At 56.3% G+C, this 26,632-nt stretch overlaps 1 protein-coding gene across 4 annotated transcripts in view; it reads left to right on the forward strand.

The window, feature by feature from the left end:
• Positions 1–26,632, forward strand: part of LOC141174236 (tubby protein homolog) — a 500,281-nt gene that overhangs the window by 89,539 nt on the left and 384,110 nt on the right. The gene's annotated exons all lie outside the window — the stretch shown is intronic.

Genomic DNA, 26,632 nt, shown 5'->3' on the forward strand with positions numbered 1-26,632 from the left:
ACCACTCCTCCTGTCCTGTATATATACACTGCACAGTACCACTCCTCCTGTCCTGTATATATACACTGCACAGTACCACTCCTCCTGTCCTGTATATATACACTGCACAGTACCACTCCTGTCCTGTATATATACACTGCACAGTACCACTCCTCCTGTCCTGTATATATACACTGCACAGTACCACTCCTCCTGTCCTGTATATATACACTGCACAGTACCACTTCTCCTGTCCTGTATATAGACACTACACAGTACCACTCCTCCTGTCCTGTATATATACTCTGCACAGTACCACTCCTCCTGTATATATACACTGCACAGTACCACTCCTCCTGTATATATACATTGCACAGTACCACATCTCCTGTCCTGTATATATACACTGCGCAGTACCACTCCTCCTGTCCTGTATATATACACTGCACAGTACCACTCCTCCTATATATATACACTGCACAGTACCACTCCTCCTATATATACACTGCACAGTACCACTCCTCCTGTCCTGTATATATACACTGCACAGTACCACTCCTCCTGTCCTGTATATATACACTGCACAGTACCACTCCTCCTGTCCTGTTTATATACACTGCACAGTACCACTCCTCCTGTCCTGTGTATATACACTGCACAGTACCACTCCTCCTGTCCTGTATATATACACCGCGCAGTACCACTCCTCCTGTATATACACACCGCACAGTACCACTCCTCCTGTATATATACACTGCACAGTACCACTCCTCCTGTCCTGTATAAATACACTGCACAGTACCACTCCTCCTGTCCTGTAAAAATACACTGCACAGTACCACTCCTCCTGTCCTGTATATATACACTGCACAGTACCACTCCTCCTGTCCTGTATATATACACTGCACAGTACCACTTCTCCTGTCCTGTATATATACACTGCACAGTACCACTCCTCCTGTATATATACACTGCACAGTACCACTCCTGTCCTGTATATATACACTGCACAGTACCACTCCTCCTGTCCTGTATATATACACTGCACAGTACCACTCCTCCTGTCCTGTATATATACACTGCACAGTACCACTCCTCCTGTCCTATATATATATACACTGCACAGCACCACTCCTCCTGTCCTGTATAAATACACTGCACAGTACCACTCCTACTGTCCTGTAAAAATACACTACACAGTACCACTCCTCCTGTCCTGTATATATACACTGCACAGTTCCACTCCTCCTGTATATATACACTGCACAGTACCACTCCTCCTGTCCTGTATATATACACACTGCACAGTACCACTCCTCCTGTCCTGTATATATACACTGCACAGTGCCACTCCTCCTGTCCTGTATATATACACTACACAGTACCACTCCTCCTGTCCTGTATATATACACTGCACAGTGCCACTCCTCCTGTCCTGTATATATACACTGCACAGTACCACTCCTCCTGTCCTGTATATATACACTGCACAGTACCACTCCTCCTGTCCTGTATATATACACTGCATAGTACCACTCCTCCTGTCCTGTATATATATACTGCACAGTACCACTCCTCCTGTCCTGTATATATACACTGCACAGTACCACTCCTCCTGTCCTGTATATATATACTGCACAGTACCACTCCTCCTGTCCTGTATATATACACTGCACAGTACCACTCCTCCTGTCCTGTATATATATACTGCACAGTACCACTCCTCCTGTCCTGTATATATACACTGCACAGTACCACTCCTCCTGTCCTGTATATATACACTGCACAGTGCCACTCCTCCTGTCCTGTATATATACACTGCACAGTACCACTCCTCCTGTCCTGTATATATACACTGCACAGTACCACTCCTCCTGTCCTGTATATATACACTGCACAGTACCACTCCTCCTGTCCTGTATATATACACTGCACAGTACCACTCCTCCTGTCCTGTATATATACACTGCACAGTACCACTCCTCCTGTCCTGTATATATACACTGCACAGTACCACTCCTCCTGTCCTGTATATATGCACTGCACAGTACCACTCCTCCTGTCCTGTATATATACACTGCACAGTACCACTCCTCCTGTCCTGTATATATACACTGCACAGTACCACTCCTCCTGTATATATACACTGCACAGTACCACTCCTCCTGTATATACAGTACATGACAGAACAATAATACATTACAGGACACCGAACATAAGAACAAAACAAGACGACAAATCACAGAAAATAGAAAAAAAATAAATCACCGCAGGAATATATATATATATACAAGAAATAACTATTATAAAACCTATAAGACCCCCGGCCCAGCTTCATTCATACTACTATATACAATCCCACACAACACTCACACCGTCCTATATACACATAAAACACCGTCCTATATACAAGATTATATACAATAAAACACTAAACCTAATATAACGTATATACAACCGGACACTAACACTAACCTACTGGTCCCACTGCCGGACCTTAGTCACCCCCTTACCGCACCTCATTCACACCACAGAAAACCAAAAATAACAATATATACAATAGTGACATGAACAATTTTTTTTTTTTTTTTTTTTATATATTTTTTGTAATTTTTAATATATATACATAAAACACAGACCTACACTAACTATCCCGCCACCCCTGATCCAGCTCTGGCCACAAAGTTCAGGATTACTCCGAGCTAGGATCAGGCCCCAAAGTTTTTCCCCAGGCGGGGCCTGGACCAGGCCAGATCAGTCCTCTTATCACCGCCGATGAAAACCCCCCCAAATCCCCCACCCAACCTAACTAAAACCCCCTATTATACATTATATACAATATATACAGAACACAACCTACACACTCACCATCCAAGGCTCAAGTTCGATGCCGGCAAACCTTCTATTCAGGAGACAGAAATACAAAACAAAAATCTAGGGTGGAAAGACATCGGCCCACCACCAGGGTATAGGAGTACTACCGGACTAAGGCACCCTGAAGGAAAAGCCCCTCCAGAGACGGGCCGCCCTCTGGGCACCCAGTGCTTCATACTCCAGAGAACGTACCTTCACCAGGTCACCTAGGATGTTCCTACAGACTTCATCTACATGGAGGATTTTACTCTGCGTCGAGACTAAAACTCGTGCGTTCCACGTGAAATACCTCACCACTGCGCTGACTATGAATAAAGTGTCTCGGTCCCTTCTCCCAAGGTCTCCGAACGCTCCATAGGCCCACCCGGCGTAGGACAGAGTAGCCAGCCGCGGCCAACCAATGGAAGCCCCCACCCTGTTGTACACCTCTGTATTAAAGGGACAATGAAGCAGGAAGTGCTCCATGCTTTCCAGCACGTTAGCACAAGCCTCACGGGGGCAATTCCTGTCCTCGGAGCTCCTGTACTTCAAATTGTCCCTCACATACAGCTTACCATGGAAGCAGCGCCAAGTCAAGTCCCAGTACTTCTCGGGGATCCTGGTAGAATTTAACAAACTCAACCCAACCTCCAGATCCCGACTTGGGCAGTCTTTGAGGGCCAATGGACTCTGAAAATGAGAAAGCAAGACCCTCATATCGAGGAGTTTCCTCGGGAGGGACCTCACCTCCCACATTCCCAGACCCCACCGGCGGATCATTTTCAGAACCGGGGTAACATAAGCCGGGAGATGCCCGTGTGGTGTGCGAAGATCCTTCAATCTTCCCCCTGTCTCCCATTCCTGGAAGAAAGGCTGAAACCATCCCTTGCAGGAGAATACCCACGGAGGAGCCCTCTCTTTCCAGAGGTTTGCCACGTTCACCTTCAAGAAAGTGTTCACTAGGAACACCACGGGGTTCACCATATTCAAACCCCCTAGTCTCCTCGTGCGGTAAGTGACCTCCCGCTTGACTAGGTTCAGTCTGTTCCCCCATAACATCTGGAAGAACAGACTGTAGACCCGTGTCCAGAGAGGCTCTGGCAAGACACAGACGCTGCCCAGGTAGATTAGCAAGGGGAGCAGGAAAGCTTTGCACAGGCCAACCCTTTCCCTCAGGGTCAAAGACCAACCCCTCCATTGGTCCACTCTTTGGGCGACACCTTTGATTCTGCCTTCCCAGTTTTTCGTGGGGTAATCACCCTGGCCGAATTCGATGCCCAGGACTTTGGCATGTTCTTGGGGTTCGGGGAGGGTGTCCGGAAGATCAAACCCGGGATCTCCGCCTCCCAGCCAGAGACTCTCACACTTATCCTGGCTGACCTTGGACCCGGATGCCTCCGAGTAGCGCTCCACTTCTGACATCACCGCTGCTGCCTCCTCTTGCGAAGAAACAAAGACGGTGACATCGTCCGCGTAGGCCACCACCCTCAGGATAGTCTCCGGCGCCGCCCCGCCCATCCGCACCCCCGCCAACGGTCTACAATCGATCCTTCTGAGGAAGGGATCGATCGCAAACGCGTAAAGCAAAGGGCTAAGAGGACAGCCCTGACGGACACCGGATCCTACCCCAAAAGGTCGTCCAATCCACCCATTCACCAGAGGGAAAGTCTCAGCCCCTGCATACAAGGTCTTAAGCCAGTCCACAAACCCTCCAGGCAGACCATACCTCAAAAGAGTGGACCAGAGGTACTCGTGGTTAACCCGATCAAAGGCTTTTGCCTGATCCAGGGTCAGCAAGAACCCCTTCCAGAGGCCCGCCCTGCCTTGCTCCACGGCCTCTCGGACACCTAGAACAGCACTAAAAGTGCTACGGCCAGGAACGCAACAGTGCTGAACCTCCGAAAGGAGCCGGGGTGCAAACTTCACCAGCCTGTTGAAAAGTATCTTAGCCAAAATCTTCCTGTCCACATTGAGAAGTGCTATGGGACGCCAGTTCTCAATGCGTGACGGATCCTTACCCTTTGACAAAATGATCAAAGCTGACCTCCTTAATGATCTCGGCAGAGTGCCCGAGGAGAGACACTCGTTAAACACCTGAGTCAAGAGGGGGACCAAAGAGTCCCTAAAGGTCCTAAAGAACTCGGATGTTAAGCCATCCGGACCTGGCGACTTTTTGGGCCTAAGCCCATCGATCGCCAGTCTCACTTCCTCTTCTTTGATCGCTTCTGCCAAATCGCCCAGCGAGAGGTCAGCCCCTGGCTCAGGAACAGATTCAGCCAGGAAAGCCGACATCCCGTCACGATCAAGCTCCCTCCTTCCCAAGAGGTGCGAGTAGTAGGAACTGACAACCTCCAAGATCCCTGATCTGGACCTTCTCAGGGACCCCGTACTGTCCACCAGCCCCGTCACTATCTTACTATTCACTGACATCTTACAGTTTCTGTAAGGGTCGGGCGAGCAGTACTTCCCGTAGTCCCTCTCGAAAACCAAAGATGCGTGCCTATCGTACTGACACCTCTTCAGCAAGGACTTCACTCTGGAGATCTCCTCGCGGCTACCTCCAGTCGAGACAAGATACTCGAGTTTCCTCCTCAGGCTCTGATACAGGCGATCCCTGTTCAGGCTTCTGAGGTTCGAGAGCTGCCGGAAGAATCTCGCCACCCGATGTTTGAACATCTCCCACCACTCCGACTTAGTGTTACTTAGGCCCAGCAATGGTACCTGGCTCTGAAAGAATTCCTCAAAAGACCGTCTTACAGCTTCTTCCTCAAGGAGTGATGAATTCAGCTTCCAATAGCCTCTTCCCATCCGAGGAGTCTCTGTAACGTTGAGAGAAAACATAATCAAACAGTGATCGGAGAACTCCACCTCCACAACCGACAACGGCGAAGAGACGGCCTCCTCCTTCAAATAAAACCTATCTAGCCTAGACCTGCACTGACTACCTCTAAAAAAGGTGAATCCCGTGTCGCCCGGGTTGTGCCGGATGTGGACATCCACCAGGCGAGCCTCACTCACTATCCTGTTTAACGCGACGCAGTCATAAGCCAGCCGGTCTCCGGAACCTCCTCTATCACAGGATCTCGTGACATTGTTGAAATCCCCTCCGAAGACCACCTGCCGACTCGAAAATAAAAAAGGTTTGATCTTCAGGAAGAGACATTTGCGGTCCCACTTGGACTGGGAACCATAGATGTTAATGAGCCGAAGCTCTTGTCCCCCCATGGAGACATCTAGGATCAAGCATCTCCCCATTTCTAATTCGATCACTCGTCTGCATTCAACCGCTGCGGTCTTAAAAAGGACCGCCACCCCGCTATACGGCTCGGCCGCAAGAGACCAGTAGGAGGGCCCATGCCTCCACTCCCGCCTTGCTTTATGCAAGGTTGATATATCGGTCAACCTGGTCTCCTGCAAAAACAAAATGTCGGCGTCAAGTTGGCCGAGAAAATGAAAGGCCGTGTACCTTGCCGCATCTGACTTTATGCTGCAAACATTAATAGTTGCCAGCGTCAACGGGGTGGGTGCCGCCATCATGATTGATTGAATTAGATAGCCTTTTTCTTCCCACCACTGACAGTCCCAACCTCTTCCTCTGATAATGACGGGTTTTTAGTGCGCTTAAGACAAACAGATTCATCCATTCTCTCCTTACATAGATTCTTGCCCTCGTCTGGTGGTCCTGGGTTAGTCATCCCCCCAGAGGGCTTTGTATTTGCCCCCCGAGAGGAAGACCCAGCCATCTCCTGAGCCCCAACCACCTTGTCCGCAACCTCCGGCCCCGGGTCCCCACTTCCCCCCTCCAGAGGGAGGTCCTGGAGAGCCCCGAACCGGTTGGAGAGATCCACCAGAGGGGGGGCGGCTGAACCCTCCAATGGCGCTTGGATCATGGCCAGAGAGTCAGAGGGGTCGCACTCCAAAGAGGCAGCTCGAGACCTGGTCCCCCTCCTACCTCTGGCTGTTTTCCTGTTACCCTTTTTCTTTTTCTGTGACCACTCCCCCTCTCCCTCATCTAGACTGTCACCAGAAGAGGGTTCCTGGGAAGACGTGGCGTCCTCTCGCTCTTCCCTTTCAAGTCTCTTGACTTCCTCGCTCAATTCACTGTCTTTAGGATCCTCAGCTGCAAGTGAAGTACCTGGGTCAGAGTTTAGGGACATTACTCCCTGCCCCCTGTCCCCACGGCGCTTCTCCTGCCGCCTGATGGTGGATGGCGGCAGCTTGCTCCTCACCGGATCCCTGCCTCCCCCGCCCCTACTGGTCCCTTCACCGGCAAGATTAGTCCCGGCTTGCGCCTGTCCCACACTCGCCGCTTTCAGGACCGCATTGGCGAAGGAACGCGGACAGCGACTGAACGGGTGACCGAGGTCACCACACAAGTTACACCTAATCCTGCGACAGGCAGCAGCAAGATGACCGAGGTCCCCACACAGTGCACATTTCTGGGTGGTACACTGCGCACTGAAGTGTGTGGGGCTACCGCACCTGTGACAGACCTTAGGCTGCCCCCGGTAGAAAATCAAGATCCTATCCCTCCCCAAAAAGGTTGAGGAGGGGATATGGGTAACAGTGTTTCCCGAAACCTTCAATCTCACCATGAAGGTCCAGGCCCCTGACCAGATACCATGGTCATCCAGATTCTTTTCGGGAATATTGGTGACCTCTCCGTATCTACTCACCCAGGTGGTAATGTCCATACAGGAAAGCGACTCGTTACTAGTCAGAACGGTCACTTTCCTGACTGAATCTTGGCGAGTTATTGCCAGGGGAAAGAGACCATGCCATTCGGGGCGACTCCGAGCCAGCTCATGGCGAGACCAGAAAAGCTCAAGGCCCTCCGGTCTCACGAAGCTGACATCGAAGTAGGAGGTCCCATAGGGATGGATCAAGGCAAAGATGTCATATGCCGCAAAGCCCATCCCCAGCAGGAGCTCAACCACCTTCGACCTATCAGGACAGGCATCCTTGCTTACCCACTGGAGACGGACCACGTTCCTACGGTTACTCCTCTGCCCCGTTGTCGGCAGAGACCAGACAGTCTCTGCCCCTCTATCTCGGAAGGCTGAAAGACCATGTCTCTCTATCCAGAAAGACGGATCAACCTCCCTCCCCTCTACAGTGATGGAGCTCTCCCCTCTCCTCAGGGCGTCCAGGAGCTGCTGTTGCAAGTCACCATCCCCAGGGCCACCAGACGAGGGCGCACTACTACCCCCAGCACTGACAGCTTCTGAATAGCTTTGGGCTGAAGCCCCCGCCAATGCTGGGGGGGCAGCGGGACCAGCACCTACTTCCCCCCCACCAACACCAGTGCTGCTCCCACCATTCACTCCAGTACTATTCACACCATTCGCAGGACCATTACTCCCATCGTTCACTCCACTACTACTCACACCATTCGCAGGACCATTACTCCCACCATTCATTACACCACTACCCCCAACATTTGCTACACCACAACTCCCACCATTCCCACAACTCCCAGCATTCATTCCACCACTACCCCCACCATTTGCTACATCATCATTCACTGCACCACTACCCCCACCATTTGCTGCATCATCATTCACTGTACCACTAATTCCACCATTCCTACTACTCTCATCATCTGCTCCACCATTACTCTCACCATCTGCTCCACCATTACTCCCATCATTCACTACACCACTATTTCTATTCTCTTTACTTGTCACCCCATTACCTCTGCTGTTCTCTGCACCTTGCACAGTCACCTCCATTCCTTCCTCCCTTGTGTCTGGTGTCTCTGCACTCACACCTGCTGGGCCGGGGGAGGGGAGCACTTCCAGAGACTCCTTTCCCTGCAGCACCACACCCGTTTCCCTTTGGTTGCTGCTGGCTTTCTGCAGGTCGTCTGCTGGAGCGCCCCGCCCCCCTACTGCAGCATTTTGGTCCTTGTTCTGGCCAGACTGTTTTCTCGGCACCTCTGCCCGCCCTGCACCCACAGACTTTGGGGTCTTAGTGTCCTTTTTGGGCGCTGGGGCACACTGCCCCCCTGTCGCAGCAGTGTGCCCAGTGTTCTTTGCTGATGTGTTTTTCACATCCTTCCCTGCCCCCCCAGCCCCGGTGATAACCGGCTTAGCCGCAGAGGGCAGGGTGGGAAACTCCACAGAACTCCCTATGTCCGGCGCTGTGAGTACCTCCATAGCCTCGCCCCCTGCACTGTTCCCCGCACAGATGGCAGCATCGCCGGACGTCCGCCTCCTCTCCCCACCTTGCCTCTGCCTCGAGCCCACTGCAGAGCCCGTGCCTTTAGGTTTGGTGGGGTTTAAACAGAAGGTGGCAGGTGCAACATCAGACATTGGTACATACTTATAACTCACCACCTCCTGTGCAGCTCCTCCGGTCTTCTTCTTCTTCCTCTTCCCTGTCTCCTCCACTGGTTTGTCCTCACCGAAGGAAAACCGCGTCAGGTCCACTGGAGACTCCAGCAGTCGGATCTCCCTCAGCAGTCCTCCTTCCTCCTCCTCCCCCGACACTCCAGCCTCTGCTGTGGGAGTCCTCTGCCCTGCAGGGAGACCACTTGAGCTCCGGCTCTGCCCCTCACTGGCTCCAGCAACTGAGACTCCAGTCACCTCTTCATCCTCCTCCTCCTCTTCACTAAGGACGCCGGCTGGCGGTTCTCCTGAGGTGTTTAACCCCTTCATTTCTGAGAACCGCCGCTGGTTCTTAAACCTCTCCAGGAAGGGACCTGCGCTTTTCTCAATCCCCTCCCGGAGGAGCACTAACCTGACCACCTCGTCTCTGAGGGCTTTAAACCTCTGGGAGGTCGTGGGTCTCTCCTTGTTGGACGCCCGGGTGTTCAGGACCCGGGCCTCCCTCAGCTCCTCTTTCAGCTGGGTTAGTGGTTTGCCGGCGTCCTCGTACTCTCGCAACGTGGCGACCACTCGGGAAGAGAAGGAACTTGTGGACTCGCTGGAGCTCATCTCCCCCCAGGATCTTGCTGGGCTCTTGTTCCTGGGGCCTGGGGTGCCCCGGTCTCCCTCTCTGGGCTGGCGGTGAACAGTCTCGGGGTTGGAGCAGGTGGATGTATTCTTCCTCACCCTTCCCGATCTCCTCACTTCCTCCTGGGCCGGTTGTTGAGGCTCCTTCTCCCCCGCCGGCATAGACCGGGGGATAGGAGGCTGGGAAGCCATGCCGGCCTCCCAGTAAGCCTGCCTCTCCCTGGGGAGAAGAGAGGCAGACGACAACCCTCCTCCTGGAAGTGCTTGAGCTCCACAGACAGCTGCTACTCTCAGCACCACTCCTCCTGTTCTGTGTATATACACTGCACAGTACCACTCCTCCTGTATATATACACTGCACAGTACCACTCCTCCTGTATATATACACTGCACAGTACCACTCCTCCTGTATATATACACTGCACAGTACCACTCCTCCTGTATATATACACTGCACAGTACCACTCCTCCTGTCCTGTATATATACACTGCACAGTACCACTCCTCCTGTATATATACACTGCACCGTACCACTTGTCCCGTCCTCCATACTGGTGCAATTCTCACTTTTCCTCCCTGTATGTTGGGGGTTAATATCTTCTTCAGTTGTTTGTTGTCTTATTCGCTACTTTGTATCTTCCTCTGTTATTGGTGAGCATACTGTAACAATCTCTATGTCTTCACTAGTGTTGAGCGAGCATGCTCGACACTGCTCGGTACTCGGGATGTTCGGCGAGCACCGAGCATTTCCGGGTTGCTCGGGCGGGAGCTCGGGTCTCCGCCCTGCATGTTTGGCGCTCTTTACAGAGCCAATGAACATGCAGGGATTGCCTGCCAGTCACTGTAATGCCTCAGCCATGTTGTTTGTGGGCATTACAGTGATTGGCTGGCCGCACAGCGTCACCTCGAGTATTTAAAACCGGGCGCCGCCATCTTGGACACAGCCGCTCCGGATCAGACAGTGTAGGGACAGCGCTGCTGATTTAGGGAGAGATTTATCCTGCAAAATAGTTGGTGTAGGGTCTGTAAAGGCTGCCAGATCAAACAAACAGTCCTTCTCAGGACTAATATCCATCCCAGATATCAGGCAGGCAGGCAGGCAGGCTGTATAGGAGACGCAGCGGTTATACCAGCAAACGCTGCATTACAGTCCTGTGTGCTGCCGCTGATCAAATTGCTAGACTTATCACCCCGGTCTCAGGGGCCAGGAAAAATCCTTTTTTTTCATCTAAATCCTCTTTTTTTTTTCTTTCCCTCAGTCAGACTGTACAAATACCCGTCTTATTAACCTTTTGGTATTCCCCCTCCCTCCCCCCCAAAAAAAAAAATTGAGTGTGTCTGTGACTGTTCAGACACCAATATATCTGTTTAAAAGAGTCGGGTGTAGGCCAGAGAAATAGAACTGTGGTTTTCCTCTTCCACGGTTCTAATCTACTCTTTATTACCCTTTTTCCATTGATAGTGCGAGTGTAAGCTATTTTACTTCATTTACAATGGGCAAGGCGCGTGGCAAGGGACGTGGAAGTGGACGTTCTGGTGATGGTTCGTGCAGAGGACGGGGCCGTGGCCAAGGTGAAAATGTGCCACAACCAACAGCCACATCTTCTCGCTCCCACTTCTTGACCGAATTACTAGGGAAGCACAGAACAACACCAGTATTGAGAACTGATCAGTGTGAACAGGTTATTAATTGGATAGCAGACAATACTTCCAGTTACCTGGGCACCACCACATCCGGTCTGTCTTCCACACGGTCAACTTTTAGTAGCCGTGAGTCTCGACCGCATACTCCTCCTCACCCTGATGCTCCTTCCTCCCACCATGCCGAGTGTCGTCAGACAGCAACTGATCCCACACTTGGACACTCTGAAGAGCTGTTCACAGGTCCATTTCCATATTTGGGCCCCTCGCCTGATACACTTGAAGTGGTGGAAGAGGAGATCCCATGTAGCGATGCCCAAATATTTGAACAGCCACGGCCACAGGAAGTCGACGCTTGCAATTTGTCACAAGACGTGGACGATGACGAGACACAATTGCCACCAAGTGAGGAGGAGGATCGTGGTGCGCAAGTGGAAGAGGAGGGGGCCAGCAGCACACAGGGTGAGGGAGGCAGAGTACCCCAACAGGCAGGAAGAAGCAGTGTGGTGGCCGCAGACAGAAGGCGGGCAACCGTTCCCCGTAACACCAACACGAGGGACGTTGCCAGTACAAGCGGTAGGTCTTCCAGAGTCTGGAATTTTTTTAAAGACTCTGCTGATAACCCCAAAAAGGCCATTGGTACCACCTGCCAGGCCAGCATCAGCAGGGGTGACAAAACTACCAGCCTGACCACCACCAGCATGATCAGGCACATGGCAGCAAAGCACCCGACTTTGTGGGGCGAACCCCAGGGTCCACGACCAGTGTCAGCGGGTGTCACCACTGCTTCTTCCGCTGTTGTGCATGTAAGAGAACCCCTGTTGTGTGTGCAAGGCAATCCCCTGTCCATACTGCATGCAAAGATGCCCACTCCTCTCAGTCTTCACTTGTTATGGCAGTTTCTCAAGAAACAGCATCAACGTCCACGTCCCACCGCAGCGTTCAATTGTCCATATCCCAGACCTTTGAATGAAAGCGCAAATTCGCAGCCAACGCCCCACAGGCCACAGTCCTAAATTCGCACATTTCACGACTGCTTGCGTTGGAAATGCTGCCTTTTAGGCTGGTGGAAGAGACAAACCAAGTTTTAAGGCGACAATAGGCAGACGTTTCGGCCACAATTGGCCTTAATCATTACGTCGCTATTGTTTATTGGTTTGTGAAAGCCTAGTGTCTGAACAGGACTAGGATACAGTCCAGGGATAGCAAGAGCTTACTAGGGTCCCATGTGGGTGCGGGGTTACAGGAACCTTAGGATTCGTCCGGTGGATGGTCCTGTTTTAGAATGGGGTTCCCATAGGACATGTGTCAGTCATCGGTGGTGTGGTAGAGTACAGCGGCGCTCCCGCGCCTTGCTCTGGCTGTGGTAGCCAGAGCAAGGTGCGGGAGCGCCGCTGTACTCTACCACACCACCGATGACTGACACATGTCCTATGGGCAGGGCCGGCGTCAGCACCCGGGCAAATGCCGGGGCCCTGATCAGGCGGGGGGCCCACTGGCGGTTGCGCACCCCGCTGGGCTATGGGCGGAGGAGAGCGGTGTCAGCGCCCGCCCTTCTCCGCCGCTTGCTCAGGGCCCCGGCAGCCGGTTACTTACCTCTCCCCGTGCCTCCGCAGATCAGCTGTCTTCCTGCTCTGCGCTCCCTGTGACGTCTCAGGTCAGAGGGCGTGGTGACGTCTTTACACCGCGCCCTCCCCTGAGCCGTCACAGGGAGCGCTGAGCGGGAAGACGCCGACAACGCTGGAGTTCAGAGCCGAGCAGCGAGCGGCGGGCAGCAGGTAGCAGGTGAGGAGAAGGGAGGTGAGTATTTGATTTTTTTTTTTTTTTTAATGTATGGAGGCATGGGGCATTATAAAAAGGGGAGGGGGGGGGGGGGCATCCTGCATGGGGCATTATAAGGTGGGGAACAGCCTGCATGGGGCATTATAAGGTGGGGACCAGCCTGCATGGGGCATTATAAGGTGGGGAACAGCCTGCATGGGGCATTATAAAGAGGAGGGGTGACAGCCTGCATGGGGCAGTATAAAGAGGAGGGGTGACAGCCTGCATGGGGCAGTATAAAGAGGAGGGGTGACAGCCTGCATGGGGCAGTATAAAGAGGAGGGGTGACAGCCTGCATGGGGCATTATAAAGAGGAGGGGTGACAGCCTGCATGGGGCATTATAAGGTGGGGACCAGCCTGCATGGGGCATTATAAGGTGGGGAACAGCCTGCACGGGGCATTATAAAGAGAGGGGGGGACATCCTGCATGGGGCAGTATAAAGAGGAGGGGTGACAGCCTGCATGGGGCATTATAAAGAGGAGGGGTGACAGCCTGCATGGGGCAGTATAAAGAGGAGGGGTGACAGCCTGCATGGGGCATTATAAGGTGGGGAACAGCCTGCATGGGGCATTATAAAGAGGGGGGGATTCCTGCTTGGGGCATTATAATGAGGAGGGGTGACAGCCTGCATGGGGCATTATAAGGTGGGGACCAGCCTGCATGGGGCATTATAAGGTGGGGAACAGCCTGCACGGGGCATTATAAAGAGAGGGGGGGACATCCTGCACGGGGCATTATAAAGAGAGGGGGGGACATCCTGCATGGGGCATTATAAAGAGGAGGGGTGACAGCCTGCATGGGGCAGTATAAAGAGGAGGGGTGACAGCCTGCATGGAGCATTATAAAGAGGAGGGGTGACAGCCTGCATGGGGCATTATAAAGAGGGGGGGCAGCCTGTATGGGGCATTATGTGGGGGGTAACAGCCTGCATGGAGCATTAAAAGGGGGGGGCCTGTATGGGGCATTATGTGGGGGGGGGAACAGCCTGCATGGAGCATTATAAGGGGGGGGGGCAGCCTGTATGGGGCATTATGTGGGGGGTAACAGCCTGCATGGAGCATTAAAAGGGGGGGCCTGTATGGGGCATTATGTGGGGGGGAACAGCCTGCATGGAGCATTATAAGGGGGGGGGCAGCCTGTATGGGGCATTATGTGGGGGGTAACAGCCTGCATGGAGCATTAAAAGGGAGGGGCCTGTATGGGGCATTATGTGGGGGGTAACAGCCTGCATGGAGCATTATAAGGGGGGGACAGCCTGTATGGGGCATTATGTGGGGGGTAACAGCCTGCATGCAGCATTATATGGGGACCGGTATCCTGTATGGAGCGTTATATGGGGGCCAGTATCCTGTATGGAGCGTTATATGGGGGCCAGTATTCTGTATGGAGCCTTATATGGGGGCCAGTATTCCGTATGGAGCCTTATATGGAAGCCAGTATTCCGTATGGAGCCTTATATGGGGGCCAGTATTCCATATGGGGGCCAGTATTCCGTATGGAGCCTTATATGGGGGCCAGTATTCCGTATGGAGCCTTATATGGGGGCCAGTATTCCTTATGGAGCCTTATATGGGGGCCAGTATTCCATATGGAGCCTTATATAGGGGCCAGTATTCCATATGGGGCCTTATATGGGGGCCAGTATTCCGTATGGAGCCTTATATGGGGGCCAGTATTCCGTATGGAGCCTTATATGGGGGCCAGTATTCCGCATGGAGCCTTATATGGGGGCCAGTATTCCGTATGGGGCCTTATATGGGGGCCAGTATTCCGTATGGGGCCTTATATGGGGGCCAGTATTCCGTATGGGGTCTTATATGGGGGCCAGTATTCCGTATGGGGTCTTATATGGGGGCCAGTATTCCGTATGGGGCCTTATATGGGGGCCAGTATTCCGTATGGGGCCTTATATGGGGGCCAGTATTCCGTATGGGGCCTTATATGGGGGCCAGTATTCCGTATGGGGTCTTATATGGGGGCCAGTATTCCGTATGGGGCCTTATATGGGGGCCAGTATTCCGTATGGGGCCTTATATGGGGGCCAGTATTCCGTATGGGGCCTTATATGGGGGCCAGTATTCCGTATGGGGCCTTATATGGGGGCCAGTATTCCGTATGGGGCCTTATATGGGGGCCAGTATTCCGTATGGGGTCTTATATGGGGGCCAGTATTCCGTATGGGGCCTTATATGGGGGCCAGTATTCCGTATGGGCCTTATATGGGGGCCAGTATTCTGTATGAAGCGTTATATGGGGGCCAGTATTCCGTATGGGCGTTATATGGGGGCCACTATTCTGTGTGGAGCGATTCACCGGTTTCTGAGCTATTGTGGAATTTACAATAGATATCACTCATGAAGTGAAATCTTTGCATTGTACTATATATATATATTTCTCCGCCGTATCTCTGCATCATGAATCATGGTATGTGTTAAAGGGGCCCACTGAGACTCTTTCGCCCGGGGCCCAGAAAAACCTGGAGCCGGCCCTGCCTATGGGAACCCCATTCTAAAACAGGACCATCCACCGGACGAATCCTAAGGTTCCTGTAACCCCGCAAGCCTTTGCTTGGAAGGCATAGACTATGGGAGACCCACTCCCCAATAATGGGAATAATGTTTTTAATATGCTGTACTGCATGGCTCTTGTAAGGGGCATGAAAACCGTCTTGTTAAGCTACTGTGACCTCCACCATTTTTCCAAGGGGCATTAAAACCGTCTTGTTAAGCTACTGCAACCACCACGTCTCTTCCAAGGGGCATTAAAACTGTCTTTTTATTCCACGGCGACCTCCACAGCTCTTCCAACGGGCATTGCATTTCCTACTAATTTTAGTCAGCTTTTGCTTTTCAATGCATAGGCGAACACTAAGGGAGACCCACTCCCCAATAATGGGTAGAAGGTTTTTAGTGCGCTGTAATCCACGTCTGTTTCAAGGGGCATTGCAGTTCCTCATAATTTTTGGAAAGCCTTCCATTCACTGCTTAGGCCAACAGTGTACAGGAGACCCAGTTGCTATAAATGGAAAAAATGGTTTAGTTAAGGCCCTCTGACCTCCATGTCACTTCCAAGGGGCATTGGAGTGCCTCGAAATGTTTGGTAGGCATTGCACTCACTGTATGCCCTATAACTGTGTAGCCGAACCGCTCCTTTTGTTACAGAAACATATCCTACAAGACATGTGTGGTTGACCGGCCTGATATTTATGTGAATGGTCCCTGTTCCTCCTGCTCTTTCTCCTTTGCCACTACCTCATCCATCATTCATCACCTGAAGCTTTGTTTTAACGGGAGTCATAGAACTGGGATAGTAGCAGGAAAACATCCAGCAATCCTCGGAGGAGGTAGGATATGCGCCAAAACGCTGACCGCCTCAGGCCTAGCCGCTACTACATACATGCGCTTGCATTACAACAAAACAAAGCAGATGCTAACTTCTATCATCATCATCATGCTCCTCACCTTGGCACTCTAAACTCCCCTTATGGAGAAGCCAGGGCACACCGGAGGAGTCTGGTTCTCTGGTGGGCTCGTCCAATGCTGCCATAAAGCAGGCCGGGCTAAGAAAAGTGTGGGGGGATGTTCCAAGGAGAAATAGGGGAGGCTGGGGACCGTTTATGGACACCTGGCCGCCCCCAGGCGGCTGGGGACCGTGTGTGGACACCCGGCCGCGGGGCGGCTGGGGACCGAGTATGGACACCCGGCCGCCCCCTGGCGCCTGGGACCAAGCGTGGACACCTGGCCGCTGGGCGGCTGGGGACTGAGTATGCATACCCGGCCGCCCCCTGGCGGCTGGGGACTGAGTGTGAACACCCGGCCGCGGGGCGGCTGGCGACCGAGTATGGACATCCGGCCGCCCCCTGGTGGCTGGGGAGCGAGCGTGGACACCCGGCCGCCGGGCGGCTGGGTATTGAGTATGGATACCTCGCTGCTGAAGCAGCCATGAGGTAGTGGCCAGCTTCGGCCTCCTCCAAACTAAAAGGCCCCATTTCAAGTGCAAGCAAGCTAGCAGTATGGTATTGCAGCCTGGGGGTGGGTGGGTGGCAGGCTGCATACTTGCGCTTGCATTGCAAGGAATGGGGGAGGTACAATTGAACACTGCCCTGGGACAAGAACTTGCATGGGGATAGTTGCAAGTCTGCATCTTCTGATGCGGCAAGGATGGCTTCTGATGGGCACACTTTTAGGCAGTGACCTGGGAGTCAGAGATGCTTCCAGGGGTCTTCCCCATGCTGTTCCCATGTCTTTTCAGCACTGTATGCATGTGTCACACAGCACATGGCCAGATAAGATTGTAAAATGTTAAAATGACATTTCCGGGTGAATGCATTTGTCACGGTTGAAAGCAATACAAAAGTGCAAAAACGCATAAAAAATGCTACTTGTGAACATAGCCCAAGGTGTGGAGGAGTATTTTTGTTTTTGGTTATTTATTTTACCTTATACACAAGTCTTTACCCTGGAAAGGAAGTTCCTTAACATATTTCACAGGAAAGCCGTTTCAGTTTAGTTTTTGAACGTTTTATTGTGAGCTCTTAAAAGTGGCTTAATACCTCTGACCACGTTGTTGACAGCAGTGACCTGGGGGTCAGAAATGCTTCCTGGGGCGATCCCCATGCTGTCCCCATGTCATTTGAGCACTGTCACTATCGTTTTGGGAACTTGTTAGGCTTTCTACAGACTGCCGGGGGAGCCGCCGCAAAAATGCTCGGGTCTCCCATAGACTAACATTGGGCTCGTTGCTCGGGTCGAGCACCTGAGTATCACAGTGAGCTCGGCCCGAGCTTCGAGCAACCGAGCATTTTAGTGCTCGCTCAACACTAGTCTTCACCATTTATTGCTCTTTTATAGTCTCTGGACTCTCTGTTTTTCTTCGATCTGTTTTTTTAATTTGCTCCTAATGTGTTAAGGTAAAGCCGTTGTCCGCTGCTTGGAGATCTCTTACTCAATCCCTGTCTGTCCACAGTAATAATGACACCTATACTCTCCTGCGGCGTTCGCCCTCCCGGGGCTCATGTGACATTATGTTACGCGATCCCTGCGGCCGATCAGCGCTGGCTTCACGCTCCTCTTCTTCATACAAATCAGACATCTGGAGGAACGGAGAGTAGATGCAGTAGACGCAGGTCCCACGTCCTCCGAATTTCAATTATGTCTGTAGCAGAAGAAAGTGAAGGCAGCGCCGATCGGCCGCAGGGATCACATGACATAACAATGCCGCATGAGCCTTGGGAGAGCGAGCGCCGACATCGCAAGAACGACGCCGACACCGGAGGAGAGTATAGGTTTTATTTTTTTTTACTGGGGGGGGGGGGGGAAACATAGTGATTGAGTAGGTGCTAGCCGAATAATGGACAACCCCTTTAAATTAGATTAAATGTAATAATGAGGGATCGGCTGAAGCCCTGATTACCGGTTTCCTCCATCACAAGAAGCCCCGTCCTCTGATCCATCGGTGCTAGGAATATGCTTTGTGATATAGGAGTGTATAATGCACAGCATGTGATGATGATGACGATGATGATGAGTGATGATGATGATGAGTGATGGCGATGAGTGATGATGATGATGAGTGATGCCTTCAGAAATGTCTCTGGGCTCTACACCTGACAATCTTCCCTCCAAATGATAGATCTCGCCCCATCCCCCATTCTCCAATCGCAGGAGGAGATGTGGCTGATAACAGCGGCGGCAGGAAATGAATCCCGAGACTCCGCCAGTGACTTGGGGGCTTGAAGAAATATTACTCGGCTCGGGGGAGGGGAGCGGCAATCTCTTAATGTTCAAGAACATGTGAGCGACAAACCAGGAATTAATATCCATAGTAAATTGCAGTTGTCACGGAAACGAGCGCACCTAACGATTAATCAGATTATTATATTGGAATATGGAATTAGTGATTAATAAAAAAAAAACAAGAAACATTTCACGTCTCAGCGCCAAAAAATTCTGCTCACTTTCAGTGAATGACCCAATGCCACAGCTCCAGGGGGGCCCCAATGCCACAGCTCCAGGGGGGCCCCAATGCCACAGCTCCAGGGGGGCCCCAATGCCACAGCTCCAGGGGGGCCCCAATGCCACAGCTCCAGGGGGGCCCCAATGCCACAGCTCCAGCGGGGCCTCAATGCCACAGCTTCAGGGGGACCGCAATGCCACAGCTCCAGGGGGGCCCCAATGCCAAAGCTCCAGGGGGACCCCAATGTCACAGCTCCAGGGAGGCCCCAATGCCACAGCTCCAGGGAGGCCCCAATGCCACAGCTCCAGGAGGGCCCCAATGCCACAGCTCCAGGGGGGCCCCAATGCCACAGCTCCAGGAGGGCCCAATGCCACAGCTCCAGGGGGGCCTCAATGCCACAGCTCCAGGGGGGGCCCAATGCCACAGCTCCAGGGGGGGCCCAATGCTACAGCTCCAGGGGGGCCCCAATGTCACAGCTCCAGGGGGGCCCCAATGCCACAACTTCAGGGGGGCCCAGTGCCACAGCTTCAGGGGGGCCCCAATGCCACAGCTTCAGGGGGACCCCAATGTCACAGCTCCAGGGGGGCCCCAATGCCACAACTTCAGGGGACCCCAATGTCACAGCTCCAGGGGGGCCCCAATGCCACAGCTCCAGGGGGGCCCCAATGCCATAGCTTCAGGGGGGCCCCAATGCCACAGCTCCAGGGGGGGCCCAATGCAACAGCTCCAGGGGCGCCCCAATGCAACAGCTCCAGGGAGGCCCCAATGAAACAGCTCCAGGGGGGCCCCAATGCCACAGCTTCAGGGGGGCCCCAATGCCACAGCTTCAGGGGGGCCCCAATGCCACAGCTCCAGGGGGACCCAAATGTCACAGCTCCAGGGGGGCCCCAATGCCACAGCTCCAAGGGGGGCCCCAATGCCACAGCTTCAGGGGGGTCGAAATGCCATAGCTCGAGCGGGGCCCCAATGCCACAGCTTCAGGGAGGCCCCAATGCCACAGCTCCAGGGGGGCCCCAATACCACAGCTCCTGGGGGGCCCAATGCCACAGCTTCAGGGAGGCCCCAATGCCACAGCTCCAGGGGGGCCCCAATACCACAGCTCCAGGGGGGCCCAATGCCACAGCTTCAGGGGGGCCTCAATGTCACAGCTTCAGGGGGGCCCCAATGCCACAGCTCCAGGGGGGCCCCAATGCCACAGCTCCAGGGGGGGCCTCAATGCCACAGCTTCAGGGGGGCCTCAATGTCACAGCTCCAGGGGGGCCTCAATGCCACAGCTCCAGGGCGGCCCCAATGCCACAGTTTCGGGGGACCCCAATGCCACAGCTTCAGGGGGGGCCCCAATGTCACAGCTTCAGGGGGGCCCAAAGCCACAGCTCCAGTAGGGCCCAATGCCACAGCTCCATCGGAGCCCCAATGCCAAAGCTCCAGCGGGGCCTCAATGCCACAGCTCCAGGGGGCCCCCAATGCCACAGCTTCAGGGGGACCCCAATGTCACAGCTCCAGGGGGGCCCCAATGCCACAACTTCAGGGGGGCCCAGTGCCACAGCTTCAGGGGGGCCCCAATGCCACAGCTTCAGGGGGACCCCAATGTCACAGCTCCAGGGGGGCCCCAATGCCACAACTTCAGGGGACCCCAATGTCACAGCTCCAGGGGGGCCCCAATGCCACAGCTCCAGGGGGGCCCCAATGCCATAGCTTCAGGGGGGCCCCAATGCCACAGCTCCAGGGGGGGCCCAATGCAACAGCTCCAGGGGCGCCCCAATGCAACAGCTCCAGGGAGGCCCCAATGAAACAGCTCCAGGGGGGCCCCAATGCCACAGCTTCAGGGGGGCCCCAATGCCACAGCTTCAGGGGGGCCCCAATGCCACAGCTCCAGGGGGACCCAAATGTCACAGCTCCAGGGGGGCCCCAATGCCACAGCTCCAAGGGGGCCCCAATGCCACAGCTCCAGGAGGGCCCAATGCCACAGCTCCAGGGGGCCCCAATGCCACAGCTCCAGGAGGGCCCCAATGCCACAGCTTCAGGGGGGCCCCAATGCCACAGCTTCAGGGGGGCCCCAATGCCACAGCTCCAGGGGGGCCCCAATACCACAGCTCCAGGGGGGGCCCCAATGCCACAGCTCCAGGAGGGCCCAATGCCACAGCTCCAGGGGGGCCCAATGCCACAGCTCCAGGGGGGGCCCAATGCTACAGCTCCAGGGGGGCACCAATGCCACAGCTCCAAAGGGCCTCAATACTACAGCTCCAGGGGGCCTCAATACTACAGCTCCAGGGGGCCTCAATGCCACAGCTTCAGGGGGGCCCCAATGCCACAGCTCCAGGGGGGCCCCAATGCCACAGCTTCACTGGGGCTCCAATGCCATAGCTTCAGGGTAGCCCCAATGCCACAGCTTCAGGGGGGCCCCAATGCCACAGCTTCAGGGGGGCCCCAATGCCACAGCTCCAGGGGGGCCCCAATACCACAGCTCCAAGGGGGCCCCAGTGCCACAGCTCCAGGGGGCCCCCAATGCCACAGCTCCAGGGGGGGCCCCAATGCCACAGCTCCAGGGGGGCCCCAATGCCACAACTTCAGGGGGGCCCCAATGCCATAGCTTCAGGGAAGCCCCAATGCCACAGCTTCAGGGGGGCCCCAATGCCACAGCTCCAGGGGGGGCCCCAATGTCACAGCTTCAGGGGGGTCCCAATGCCATAGCTCGAGCGGGGCCCCAATGCCACAGCTTCAGGGGGGCCCCAATGCCACAGCTCCAGGGGGGCCCCAATACCACAGCTCCAGGGGGGCCCAATGCCACAGCTTCAGGGGGGCCTCAATGTCACAGCTTCAGGGGGGCCCCAATGCCACAGCTCCAGGGGGGCCCCAATGCCACAGCTCCAGGGGGGGCCTCAATGCCACAGCTCCAGGGGGGCCTCAATGTCACAGCTCCAGGGGGGCCTCAATGTCACAGCTCCAGGGGGCCTCAATGCCACAGCTCCAGGGCGGCCCCAATGCCACAGTTTCGGGGGACCCCAATGCCACAGCTTCAGGGGGGGCCCCAATGGCACAGCTTCAGGGGGGCCCCAAAGCCACAGCTCCAGGGGGGCCCAATGCCACAGCTCCAGCGGAGCCCCAATGCCAAAGCTCCAGCGGGGCCTCAATGCCACAGCTCCAGGGGGGCCCCAATGCCACAGCTTCAGGGGGGGCCCAGTGCCACAGCTTCAGGGGGGCCCCAATGCCACAGCTTCAGGGGGACCCCAATGTCACAGCTCCAGGGGGGCCCCAATGCCACAACTTCAGGGGACCCCAATGTCACAGCTCCAGGGGGGCCCTAATGCCACAGCTCCAGGGGGGCCCCAATGCCATAACTTCAGGGGGGCCCCGATGCCACAGCTCCAGGGGGGCCCAATGCAACAGCTCCAGGGGCACCCCAATGCAACAGCTCCAGGGAGGCCCCAATGAAACAGCTCCAGGGGGGCCCCAATGCCACAGCTTCAGGGGGACCCCAATGCCACAGCTCCAGGGGGGGCCCCAATGCCACAGCTCCAGGGGGACCCCAATGTCACAGCTCCAGGGGGGCCCCAATGCCACAGCTCCAGGAGAGCCCAATGCCACAGCTTCAGGGGGGCCCCAGTGCCACAGCTTCAGGGGGCCCCCAATGCCACAGCTTCAGGGGGGCCCCAGTGCTACAGCTTCAGGGGGGCCCCAATGCCACAGCTTCAGGGAGGGGGCCCCAATGCCACAGCTTCAGGTGGGCCCAATGCCACAGCTTCAGGTGGGCCCCAATGCCACAGCTTCAGGGGGGCCCCAATGCCACAGCTTCAGGGGGGGGCCCAATGCCACAGCTTCAGGGGGGCACCAATGCCACAGCTCCAGGTGGGCCCCAATGCCACAGCTCCAGGGGGGGCCCAATGCCATAGCTCCAGAGGGGCCCCAATGCCAAAGCTCCAGCGGGGCCCCAATGCCAGAGCTCCAGGGGGGGCCCCAATGCCACAGCTTCAGGGGGGCCCCAGTGCCACAGCTTCAGGGGGGTCCCAATGCCACAGCTTCAGGGGGGCCCCAGTGCCACAGCTTCAGGGGGGCCCCAATGCCACAGCGTCAGGGAGGGGGCCCCAATGCCACAGCTTCAGGGGGGGCCCAATGCCACAGCTCTAGGGGGGGCCCCAGTGCCACAGCTTCAGGGGGGCCCTAATGCCACAGCTTCAGGGGGCCCCAGTGCCCCAGCTTCAGGGGGGCCCCAGTGCCACAGCTTCAGGGGGGCCCCAATGCCACAGCTCCAGGGGGGCCCCAATGCCACAGCTCCAGGGGGGGCCCCAATGCCACAGCTCCAGGGGGGCCCTCAATGCCACAGCTTCAGGGGGGCCCCAATGCCACAGCTTCAGGGGGCCCCAATGCCACAGCTTCTGGGGGGCCCCAGTGCCACAGCTTCAGGGGGGCCCCAATGCCACAGCTCCAGGGGGGCCCCAATGCCACAGCTCCAGGGGGGGGCCCAATGCCACAGCTCCAGGGGGGGCCTCAATGCCACAGCTCCAGGGGGACCCCAATACCACAGCTCCAGGGGGGCCCAATGCCACAGCTTCAGGGGGGCCTCAATGTCACAGCTTCAGGGGGGCCCCAATGCCACAGCTCCAGGGGGGGCCTCAATGCCACAGCTTCAGGGGGGCCTCAATGTCACAGCTCCAGGGGGGCCTCAATGCCACAGCTCCAGGGCGGCCCCAATGCCACAGTTTCGGGGGACCCCAATGCCACAGCTTCAGGGGGGGCCCAATGGTACAGCTTCAGGGGGGCCCCAAAGCCACAGCTCCAGCGGGGCCCAATGCCACAGCTCCAGCGGAGCCCCAATGCCAAAGCTCCAGTGGGGCCTCAATGCCACAGCTCCAGGGGGGCCCCAATGCCACAGCTTCAGGGGGGGCCCAGTACCACAGCTTCAGGGGGGCCCCAATGCCACAGCTTCAGGGGGACCCCAATGTCACAGCTCCAGGGGGGCCCCAATGCCACAACTTCAGGGGACCCCAATGTCACAGCTCCAGGGGGGCCCCAATGCCACAGCTCCAGGGGGGCCCCAATGCCATAGCTTCAGGGGGGCCCCAATGCCACAGCTTCAGGGGGGGCCCAATGCAACAGCTCCAGGGGCGCCCCAATACAACAGCTCCAGGGAGGCCCCAATGAAACAGCTCCAGGGGGGCCCCAATGCCACAGCTTCAGGGGGACCCCAATGCCACAGCTTCAGGGGGACCCCAATGCCACAGCTCCAGGGGGGCCCCAATGCCACAGCTCCAGGGGGACCCCAATGTCACAGCTCCAGGTGGGCCCCAATGCCACAGCTCCAGGGGGGCCCCAATGCCACAGCTCCAGGAGGGCCCAATGCCACAGCTCCAGGGTGGCCCCAATGCGACAGCTCCAGGAGGGCCTAATGCCACAGCTCCAGGGGGGGCCAATGCCACAGCTTCAGGGGGGCCTCAATGCCACAGATCCAGGGGTGCCCCAATGCCACAGCTCCAGGAGGGGCCCCAATGCCACAGCTCCAGGAGGGCCCAATGCCACAGCTCCAGGGGGGCCCAATGCCACAGCTCCAGGGGGGGCCCAATGCTACAGCTCCAGGGGGGCCCCAATGCCACAGCTCCAGGGGGCCTCAATACCACAGCTCCAGGGGGCCTCAATGCCACAGATCCAGGGGGAGCCCCAATGCCACACCTCCAGGGGGCCTCAATGCCACAGCTCCAGGAGGGCCCAATGCCAAAGCTCCAGTGGGGCCTCAATGCCACAGCTCCAGGGGGGCCCCAATGCCACAGCTTCAGGGGGGGCCCAGTACCACAGCTTCAGGGGGGCCCCAATGCCACAGCTTCAGGGGGACCCCAATGTCACAGCTCCAGGGGGGCCCCAATGCCACAACTTCAGGGGACCCCAATGTCACAGCTTCAGGGGGGCCCCAATGCCACAGCTCCAGGGGGGCCCCAATGCCATAGCTTCAGGGGGGCCCCAATGCCACAGCTTCAGGGGGGGCCCAATGCAACAGCTCCAGGGGCGCCCCAATACAACAGCTCCAGGGAGGCCCCAATGAAACAGCTCCAGGGGGGCCCCAATGCCACAGCTTCAGGGGGACCCCAATGCCACAGCTTCAGGGGGACCCCAATGCCACAGCTCCAGGGGGGCCCCAATGCCACAGCTCCAGGGGGACCCCAATGTCACAGCTCCAGGTGGGCCCCAATGCCACAGCTCCAGGGGGGCCCCAATGCCACAGCTCCAGGAGGGCCCAATGCCACAGCTCCAGGGGGGCCCCAATGCGACAGCTCCAGGAGGGCCTAATGCCACAGCTCCAGGGGGGGCCAATGCCACACCTCCAGGGGGCCTCAATGCCACAGCTCCAGGAGGGCCCAATGCCAAAGCTCCAGTGGGGCCTCAATGCCACAGCTCCAGGGGGCCCCCAATGCCACAGCTTCAGGGGGGGCCCAGTACCACAGCTTCAGGGGGGCCCCAATGCCACAGCTTCAGGGGGACCCCAATGTCACAGCTCCAGGGGGGCCCCAATGCCACAACTTCAGGGGACCCCAATGTCACAGCTTCAGGGGGGCCCCAATGCCACAGCTCCAGGGGGGCCCCAATGCCATAGCTTCAGGGGGGCCCCAATGCCACAGCTTCAGGGGGGGCCCAATGCAACAGCTCCAGGGGCGCCCCAATACAACAGCTCCAGGGAGGCCCCAATGAAACAGCTCCAGGGGGGCCCCAATGCCACAGCTTCAGGGGGACCCCAATGCCACAGCTTCAGGGGGACCCCAATGCCACAGCTCCAGGGGGGCCCCAATGCCACAGCTCCAGGGGGACCCCAATGTCACAGCTCCAGGTGGGCCCCAATGCCACAGCTCCAGGGGGGCCCCAATGCCACAGCTCCAGGAGGGCCCAATGCCACAGCTCCAGGGGGGCCCCAATGCGACAGCTCCAGGAGGGCCTAATGCCACAGCTCCAGGGGGGGCCAATGCCACAGCTTCAGGGGGGCCTCAATGCCACAGCTCCAGGAGGGGCCCCAATGCCACAGCTCCAGGAGGGCCCAATGCCACAGCTCCAGGGGGGCCCAATGCCACAGCTCCAGGGGGGGCCCAATGCTACAGCTCCAGGGGGGCCCCAATGCCACAGCTTCAGGGGGGGCCCAATGCCACAGCTCTAGGGGGGGCCCCAGTGCCACAGCTTCAGGGGGGCCCTAATGCCACAGCTTCAGGGGGCCCCAGTGCCCCAGCTTCAGGGGGGCCCCAGTGCCACAGCTTCAGGGGGGCCCCAATGCCACAGCTCCAGGGGGGCCCCAATGCCACAGCTCCAGGGGGGGCCTCAATGCCACAGCTTCAGGGGGGCCCCAATGCCACAGCTTCAGGGGGGCCCCAATGCCACAGCTTCTGGGGGGCCCCAGTGCCACAGCTCCAGGGGGGCCCCAATGCCACAGCTCCAGGGGGGGGCCCAATGCCA

Source organism: Phyllobates terribilis, unplaced genomic scaffold (assembly GCF_046119375.1).
Source record: "Phyllobates terribilis strain yellow unplaced genomic scaffold, ASM4611937v1 Scaffold_13__5_contigs__length_258822181, whole genome shotgun sequence".
NCBI lineage: Eukaryota > Metazoa > Chordata > Amphibia > Anura > Dendrobatidae > Phyllobates > Phyllobates terribilis.